This window comes from Meles meles, chromosome 4 (assembly GCF_922984935.1).
Source record: "Meles meles chromosome 4, mMelMel3.1 paternal haplotype, whole genome shotgun sequence".
Classification (NCBI taxonomy): domain Eukaryota; kingdom Metazoa; phylum Chordata; class Mammalia; order Carnivora; family Mustelidae; genus Meles; species Meles meles.
The window spans coordinates 37,601,048-37,610,875 of record NC_060069.1 but is presented as its reverse complement, the minus strand read 5'-3'; the positions used below and the strand labels follow the sequence as shown (position 1 = coordinate 37,610,875).

Genomic DNA, 9,828 nt, shown 5'->3' with positions numbered 1-9,828 from the left:
GCTGTAGCATCATTTGCTGAAAAATCTATCTTTCCTCCATTGAGTTGCTATTGCACATTTATGAAAAGTCAGTTGGCATATTTGTGCATGCCTGTTCCTGTGTTTTCTATTTAGTCCCTTTACCAATACCAAACTTCCTTAATTACTGTAATTAAATGTACTGTAGCTATAACAAACTCTAATATCAAGTAGAGTGATTCCTTTCACCTTATTCTTCTTTTTAAAAGATTGTTTTAGCTCTTTTGTGTCTTGTGCTTTTCCATATAACTTTTACATTGGACTTTCTATATTTACAAAACATTTTGGTATGATTTTGATAGGAATTGCATTAAGTCTGTAGATCAATTTGAGGGAAAAGCTGACAACTTTTCTATGTTTAATCCTCTAGTCCACGGACACAGTATATCTATTCTTGTATTTAGGTCTTCATTGATTTCTTTCACTAGCATTTTGCAAATTTCAGCATATATATCCTATTTGTGTTCTGTGAAAAATGTTGATGGTATTTTGATAGGGATTGCATTGAATGTGTAGATGGTCTTGGGTAGCATAGACATGTTTAATAATTATTTATTCTTCCAGTCCATGAGCATGGCATGTTTTTCCATTTCTTTGTGTTCCTCAATTTCTTTCATAAGTGTTCTATAGTTTTCAGAGTTCAGATCCTTTACTTCTTTGGTTAGGTTTATTCCTAGGTATCTTATGGATTTTTGTACAATTGTAAATGGGATGGATTCCTTGGTTTTCTTTCTTTGACTTCATTGTTAGTGCTTAGAAATAAAACTGACTTCTCTGCATTGATTTTATATCCTGCAACTTTGCTGAATTCCTGTATCAGTTCCAGCAATTTTTTTTTTTGTGGTCTAGGAATTTTCTATATAAACAATCATGTTACTTAAAGAGGGTCAGTTTTATTTCTCCCTTTCCAATCTGTGTGCCTTTTTTTTTTCTTGTCTTATTTCAGTAGCTAGAACTTCCAGCACTCTATTGAATAAGTTTGGTAAGAACAGAATCCTTGTTTTCTTCCCATTTTTAGAGGGAAAGCATTCAGTCTTCCACCTTTAGGTATGTTATTAGCTGTAAGGTTTTGCAAATGCTTTTTTTTCCAAGTTGAGATAATTCTTCTCTATTCCTAACTTGCTTAAAGTTTTCATAATTAATAGGTGTTGGATTATGCCAAGTGCCTTCTCTGCACCAATTTATAGGATTATATGATATGATAAATTGATTTATCATGGATTAGTTTTTGAATGTGTACCAGATTTGTACATGTAGAATAAATCCTACTTGATCATGGTGCATAATTCTTCCTATACATACTGAAAACCAGTTTGCTAACATTTTCTTGAATAATTTTGCATCTAAGTTCATGAGAGATAGTGACATAAACTTTTCCTTTTTTTTTTTTTTTGTACTGTCTTTGTTTGGTTTTGGTATTAGTCTCATAAAATGAATTGAGAATTGCTCTCTCTTCTATTTTCTGGTAGAGATTGTACAAAACGGGTGTTAATTCTTCATTTAGTATTTTGTAAGGTTCTTTAGTGAAACCATTTGGGCCTGGAAATTTAATGGCTACAAGACAATTCAAACGATCTTGGCTGTGTTAAACATAGATTAACTACGTGGTACATCAGTTCCACTTCTAGGTGTATACCCCAAAGAACTGAAGGCAGGAACTCAACTGCTTGATAATTGTATACCAGTGTTTATATCAACATTATTCACAGTTGTCAAAAGATGGAAAAACTCAAATGTCCATCATGGATAAACAATGTGGTATATACATAAGTGAATGTATATTCACTTAAAGTCAGATACAAAAGTGAAAATATATTTCATTTATATGAGATAACTAGAATAGATGAATTTACAGAGATAGGAAGTATAATAGAGGTTATTTGGACTGGGGAGAGGAAGGAATAGGGAATTACTATTTAGGGGGTAAAGAGTTTCTGTCTGGCAAAAATAAACTATTGGGAGTATGCCAAAATAAAAAGGTACTGCACAGTAAAGAAAACCATCAATGGCACAAAAACAAAAAAGCAACCTACAGAGTGGGAAAATACACTTGCAAGTGATATATCTGATAAGGGGTTAATATCCAAAATGTATAAAGAACTTTTCTAACTCAACATCAAAGAAAATAAAAAACCCACACACAAAAATAATCTGACTAAAAATAAACAAAGGACCTAAATGGACACTTGTCCAAAGAAGTCATATAGATGGCCAATGGACATATGAAAAGATGCTCTACATCACTAATCATTAAGGAAATGCAAATCAAAAGTGGAATGAGGTATCACCTTACACCTGTCAGAATGACTAGTATCCAAAAGGAGTAACAAGTGTTGGTGAGGATGTGGAGAGAGAGGAATCCTCATGCACTGCTGGTGGGAATGTAAGTTGGTTCAGCCACTATGGAAAGCAGTATGGGAGTACCTCAAATAATTAAAAATAGAAATGCCATATAATCCTGGCCATATATACCATGCATTCTATGCCTTACTTACTTCCAACTGCCTGTCTCACCACCAGCACACCCTGCTGCTGCCCTACAGAAATGCTTTGATTACCCATAGTCTTTTGCCAAATTAGGCCAGTGTCCAGGGCACTGGTTCCTTATCTACTTGGGCTCTTGCCAAAATCTGAGCTTTGATGCATCCAAGTGCAGACCTTTTAGCCTCTTAGCCTGCTATAGCCTTTACTATGGGACCAGAGGGAAGAAAAGCGATTATTCAACAGAATTGGGAAAGTCCCAAAGTAACAAAAGATGGTGTGACCATTTTTAAGTTAAGTTCACTGATCTAAAAGATAAATATACAAATACTGGTGCTAAACTGGTTCAAGATTTTGCCAGTAACACAAATGCAGAGGCTGGGGACGGCGCCACCGCTGCCACTGTAGCATGCTCTCTTGCCAAGGAAGGCTTCGAGAAGACTAACAAAGGAGCGGTCCTGTGGAAATGGTAGCTGTTGATGCTGCAATTGTTGAACCCAAGAAGTCGTCTGAAGCTGTGACAGTCCTGAAGAAATTACTCAGGTTGCTATGATTTATGAAAATGGAGACAAAGAAATTGGCAACATCATTTCTGAAGCAATGAAAATGGCTGGAAGAGAAGGCATCATCACAGTAAAGGATAGAAAAACACTAAATGATGAATTAGAAATTATTAAAGATATGATGTTTGATTGAGGTTATATTTCTCTATACTTTATTAATACATCAAAAGGTCAGAAATGTGAATTCCAAGATACCTATGTTCCCCTGAGTGAAAAGAAAATTTCTAGTGTCCTATCCATTTTACCTGCTCTTGAAATTACCTATGCTCAGTGTAAGACTTTAGTCAAAACTGCTAAAGATGTTGATGAAGCTCCAAGGACACTGGCTTTGTATTTAGCCTATTGGCTAAAAATAGGTCTTCAGATTATAGCAGTCACAGCTCCAGGTTCTGGCAACAATAGAAAGAACCAGCTTAAAGACATGGCTACTGCTACTGCTGGTGCAGTGTGTAGAGAAGGATTGACTAATCTTACAGATGTTCAGCTTCGTGACTTGGGAAAATTCGGAGAGGACTTTGTGACCAGAGATGATGCCATGCTCTTGAAAAGATGACAAGGCTCAAATTGAAAAACGGATTCAAGGGGTGCCTGGGTGGCTCAGTGGGTTAAGCCGCTGCCTTCGGCTCAGGTCATGAGGATCCCAGGGTCCTGGGATCGAGTCCCGCATCGGGCTCTCTGCTCAGCAGGGAACCTGCTTCCCTCTCACTCTCTGCCTGCCTCTCTGCCTACTTGTGATCTCTCTCTGTCAAATAAATAAATAAAATCTTTAAAAAAAAAAGAAAAACGGATTCAAGAAATCATCGAGCAGTTAGATGTCATAACTAGTGAATATGAAAAGGAAAAACTGGGGTGCCTGGGTGGCTCAGTGGGTTAAAGCCTCTGCCTTCGGCTCAGGTCATAATCCCAGGGTCCTGGGATCTAGCCCCGCATCGGGTTCTCTGCTCCACGGGGAGCCTGCTTCCTCCTCTCTCTCTGCCTGCCTCTCTGCCTAGTTGTGATTTCTCTCTGTCAAATAAATAAAATATTAAAAAAAAAAAAGAAAAGGAAAGGAAAAACTGAATGAACATCTGGCAAACTCTCAGATGGAGTAGCTGAGCTCAAAGTTGGTGGGACAAGTGGTATTGATGTGAATGAAAAGAAAGAGGGTCACAGATGCCCTTAATGTCACATGAGCTGCTACTGAAGAAAGGCATTGTTCTGGGAAGCAGTTGTTCCCTGCTTCAGTGTGCATTCCAGCCTTGGACTCAATAACGTCAGCTAGTGGAGATCAAAAACTTGGTATAGAAATTATTAGATGAACACTGAAAATTCCTGCAGTGACAATTGCTAAGAATGTAGACTGTTGAAGGATCACATAGTTGAGAAAATTATGTGAACTTCCTCAGAAGTTGGTTATAATGTTATGCTTGAAGATTTCATGAATATAATGGAAAAAGGAATCATTGATCCAACTGAGGTCGTAAGAACTGCTTTCTTCGATGCTGCTGGAGTGGCCTCTCTATTAACTAAAGCAGAAGTTGTCTTGAATTTCCAAAGAAGAGAAGGACTCTGGAATGGGCAGAATGGGTGGAATGGAAGGTATTATTGGCAGTGGCATGTTCTAATTCCTAGAATAGTGCTGAACCGTTACTAATGAACTATGAGAGGAAGCTCAAGCAGAGCTCCTCAACAATAATTTCAGAGAAGCCTGTTGAAAAAAATGACTGAGAAAAGGCTGGCTGATGTTTAAGAAAATCACTGTAACCATCAGTTACAGTTGACAACATATAGTAGTTTACTGCTGTCATTGTCCATGCCTGCGGATAATTTATTCTGTACTTTTGAATAAAAAGATACTTATATGTTCCTGATAACTGAGTACAAGGACAATGTACTGCTTTCAACTTAAATCACTGAGGCATTTTTACTACTGTACTGTTAAAAATCAGAATTTTAGTGCTTGCCATCACCAGAAGAGGAGCTCAGAAGCAGCCATTCTGTGGAGAGCAAGAATTGTGTACAAAGTTGGGGGGAGGGAGGATGTAGAGAAATATCCAAGTATGTGATGAACTTTGTGTAACAAAATTTATTTAAAATTTAAAAAAGAAATAAATAAAGAAGTACCATACAACACAATAATTCCACTACTGGGTATTTACCCAAACAAAAACAAAAACACTAATTCAAAAAGATGCATGCACCCCCCATGTTTATTGGAGCATTATTTACAATAACCAAGATCTGGAAACAACAGAAGTGTCTGTCAATAAGTGAATGGGTAAAGAAGATATGACAAGAGAGCCTGGGTGTCTCAGTTGGTTAAACATCTGTCTTCAGCTCAGGTCATGATTCCAGGGTCCTGGGATGGAGGCCCACGTCAGACTCCCTGCTCAGAGGGGAGTCTGCTTCTCCCTCTCCCTTTGCTCCTTTCCTGCTCATGCTCTCTCTCTCTCTCAAAAAAAAAAAATAAAATCTTTTTTTTAAAAGAAAATATGGCAATATTCCATGTTATATTCCACACATAATATTCCACACACAATGGAATGTTACCCAGCCATAAAAAGGATGCAATCTTGCCATTTGCAACAACATGGATGGACCTAGAGAGTATTATGCTAAGTGAAATAAATCAGACAAAGAAAGACAAATACTGTATGTTTCACTTGCATGTGGAATCTAAAAACAACAACAACAAAAAATGAGCAAATAAACCAATAAATCAGAAACAAACCCAAAAATATGGAGAATAAACCGGTGATTGCTGGAAGGAAGGGGTTTGTGGGATTGAGCAAAATGGATGAAGGGGAGTGAATGAATACGTTAGTTATGGAATGAATACATCCTGGGGTTGAAAGAGAGCACAGGGAATACAGTCAGTGATATTCTAATAGCCTCGTACGGTGACAGGTGCTAGCTACAGTGGTGGTGAGCTCTGCATAGTCTATAGTTGATGAATGACTATATTGTCCACCAAAAACCACTGTAGCATTGTATGTCAATTATGCTTCAATAAACTAAATTTTTAAACAATATCTAGATGCAGGATGCTTGGGTAGCTTAGTTGGTTAAGCGTCTGTCTTCAGCTCAGGTCATGATCCCAGAGTCCTGGGACTGAGTCCCACATCGGACTCTTTGCTCAACAGGGACTGACTGACACTCTGCCTGCTTGTGCTCTCTCTCTCTCTCTCTCTCATTGACAAATAAATAAATAATAAAATCTTAAGCGAAAAATCTAGATGCAACTGTAAAAAACAAAACAAAGTGAGTTTCTGTTTGACATGATGATTCCAGAAATTCAGGTTGGAATACCAGTTATATAGCTATTGTCTTGCAAAGTTTTAATGATGGTATCAGCTTAAAAAACCTGACATTATCAAAAGTAGAGAATGAGTATAGATTATAGGGTCTCAGGGTAGTTTGTGATTTGTTTTTTTCTTAGGTTTTTTTCCACCTGAACAACTCATTGGGAAATTCCATTTCTAGAAACCATAACCAGATCTTCCAATGTCTACTATGAATTTATAGAATTTCATTCTCAAACTTCAAAGACATAAAAACCAATAACAAGGAACTGAGGCATACCTGGTTTTACACAATCGATGTATTAAAAAAAAAAGTCAACTGAATTGTTGGAAACTGAATTATATTTGAAATGCACTAAAGAAATTGGATATTAAAAGAAAACCTGCATTGAATCCTTTTGTACAACAAAGAATAATTTTTATAAAGCAAAAAATTACCCCTAATTTGCTTGATGTGAAAACTCAGGCTTAAGTGCCCAGTTTTGTGACTGTACAAATGGGAGCCCATTTAGACGCACAATGGCTCCTCTTCTTCCTTTCAGCCCTGAGAATATGCAGGTAGAAGGAAGAGGTAGGAAGAGTGGGAGGATGTCAGAATTCTTTACAAATGTTCGCAACCCATTTCCTACTTGAATGAAAAGTATTTTCCTAAGCAAAGGAAGACGGTAGAACCCAGAGCCTTCAATGGGACCAACGTCAATGTTACAATGGAAGCTCTTTTCAGGGAACGCACTGTGAAGAGTAACAACAAATACCACTTAAATTCAGAATTTTAATCAGCTGAGGCAAGGTGGTGTGGTGGGAGTTGACAGGTCATCCATCCATGGCTTTTCAAACCACAGCAGGCTATGCTAGAATCAGCCAAGCAGCTACTGAGAGATACATGGATTCTGAGGCAACAGATTCACCAGTCTGAGTTTTCTTCCCAGTTGGTTCTGATTTTGATGCACAGATTTCAGAACCATTGATTTACAAGCCTAACCATGAAAAAGAGAGTGGGTAGAGGCCTCCTCTGGAGGTCTCCCCTTCTCCCTTACACAGTATGTGGCTGTGTGTGTGATGTTACCTGCTTGTCTCACTCATCTGGTCTGCTCTTACCCTCTCCTCCTTCCCACAAATTCCTGGAACCTGAGATGGGTAGACTTTTTCCTTTCTTTTTCTGTTGGGATACCATATCCCCCTTTACGATTTCATCTAAGTCTTGATGGCTGACAGAAGTAAACTGTCTGTACTAGCAGGGAACCGCATGATCATTGACCCTCAGGACAAAGAGAAGGATAATCGAAATAAGAATGAAAGCAGGTGTTTAGGTCATGATCTCAGGGTCCTGGGATGGAGCTCCGATGGGGCTCTCTGCTCAGCAGGGAGCCTGCTTCCCCATCTCTCTCTGCCTGCTGCCCTGCCTACTTGTGATCTCTCTCTGTGTGTCAAATAAATAAAATCTTAAAAAAAAAAAAAAAGAATGAAAGCAGGTGGGAAAATTAGTCTCCCAGGCAAAAGCTAGGCCAGATAATTGTCTTGGAACAAAATTCAGTTCTTGATCTTTTTGTATTCTTTTTTTTTAACATGTTGCCCCTGTGTGGTTTCCCAAAAGAAGACCATGAGATAAAGATTCAAGTGTGCTTACTTTATTAGGAGAATCATCACAGGAAACACTAGTAGAGGAGTGAAGAATGTACATGTGTTGAGAAATGAAGGAAGGTGATAAAGAGAATATAATCAAGAAGTTACTACCCTGGGCACCTGGAGCTTAGCTGCTCTGGGTACTCAAAGAACCAGTATAGAATACTGTGTAGTGAAGAATTAGCATTACCCAAAGAGAGACCTGGCCTTTGCCCTTGGCTAGTGAGAGGTGATCTCTAGGCCCCTGGAATGTCCTGCCTGAAGGAGTGTCATTTTTTGCCTGGCAACTTTGACCACCAAATGGTGTAACAATGTAATTTATACTTGGGCCTTCAGGCCACATGGTGGCCTCTAGGTGGACTGGAGACTAAAGATCAGGCATATGAGGAGTGTGTGATTAGTCCCAATAAAGACTCTGGACACTGAAGTTCTGTGAGCCTCCTTGGTTGTAATATTTCATGTGTATCATCACATTGTAGCTGGGAGAAATTAACACTTTTTATCACTCCACTGAGAAAGGGCAACTGGAAGCCGTATGTTTAAACCCCTCCTGGACTCTGTCCTATGCATCTCTTTACGTGGCTGATTTTAATGTTTCTTTTCTCTGTTGTAAATTGTAACCACGAGTATAACAGCATTCCATAAACTCTGTGGGTTCTTCTTATTGTAACTGAGGGTGGCTTTGGGGGCCCCCAAACACAATTGGTGTCAGAAGCAAGGATGATGTTGTGTGAATGTGTTCCCTTTAAATTTGCAATTCCATTTCTGGAAGCATACTTAAAGGAAATAAAAGCATTGTCAAAAACATATCTTCATCTTCATGTTTATAGCAGCATTATTTACAATAGCCAAGACATAGAAACAACCTAATGTTCATCAATGATGAATGGATAAAGAAGTTGTGATATATTCCATTGTGTATATATGAACACACATATACATATTCCATTGTGTATATACATACATAGTGGAATATCCAGCCATAAAAAATGAGGTAATCCTACTGTTTGTGATAACAGGGATGGATCTTGAAGGATTATACTAAGTGAAGTGAGTTAGAGGAAGACAAATACTTTATGATCTCACTAATATGTGGAATCTTTAAAAAAAAAAAAACCAAGCTCATAGAAAAAGAAAAATTGTCCATATTAAAAAACTATAGTGTGATAAAAGATGCCATAAAGAAAATTAAATCGCATGCTATTGATGTAAAAAATGCAATAACAATGCACAACAATGAATTAATGTAGAGGTATATAAAAATTACCAACCCAAGAAAAAAAAATCAATACAGCCCAATTAAAAGTGGGAAATGAGTAAACAGCTCACAGAAAAGGAAAAATAAATAGCCAAGAAACATGTGGCAAGACTAAATCTCAATAGTAATTGGAGGAAAAAATTAAAGCAATGAACTATCAGTCTTAACCAATCCAATTATTTAAATGTTACATGTTGATAAATATCCTAAATTGAAGCAGGTAAGAGAGAATTGCACACTCTTGTAGATTGTTGTTAGGAATGAATATTGATAGCTTTTGTGGAAATCTATTCAGTAGTGTATTTTAAAACTTAAAAGAGCAGAAATCAATAAAAAGGAAACCGACAAAAAATAGAATAACAAAGCTAAAATTTGTGTGTTTTTTTAAAAGATCAAGCTAACAGCTAGACAGATCAAGACCAAAAAGAGAGAGAGAGACTACAAGTTACCAATACCTGTAATGAAAAAAAGGATATTGCTATAAGTCCTACAGGCATTAAAAGGATAATAAAAGAATAGAAACAATTTTATGACAATGTAGTTAATGAACCAGATAAAATGGATAAATTCCTTCAAATTTCTTGACAAAGACTAATTACCCAAG

At 37.4% G+C, this 9,828-nt stretch overlaps 1 pseudogene; it reads left to right on the top strand.

The window, feature by feature from the left end:
* Window positions 1-2,563: 2,563 nt before the first annotated feature.
* Window positions 2,564-4,666, top strand: LOC123940585 (annotated as a pseudogene).
* The last annotated feature ends 5,162 nt before the right edge of the window (window positions 4,667-9,828 follow it).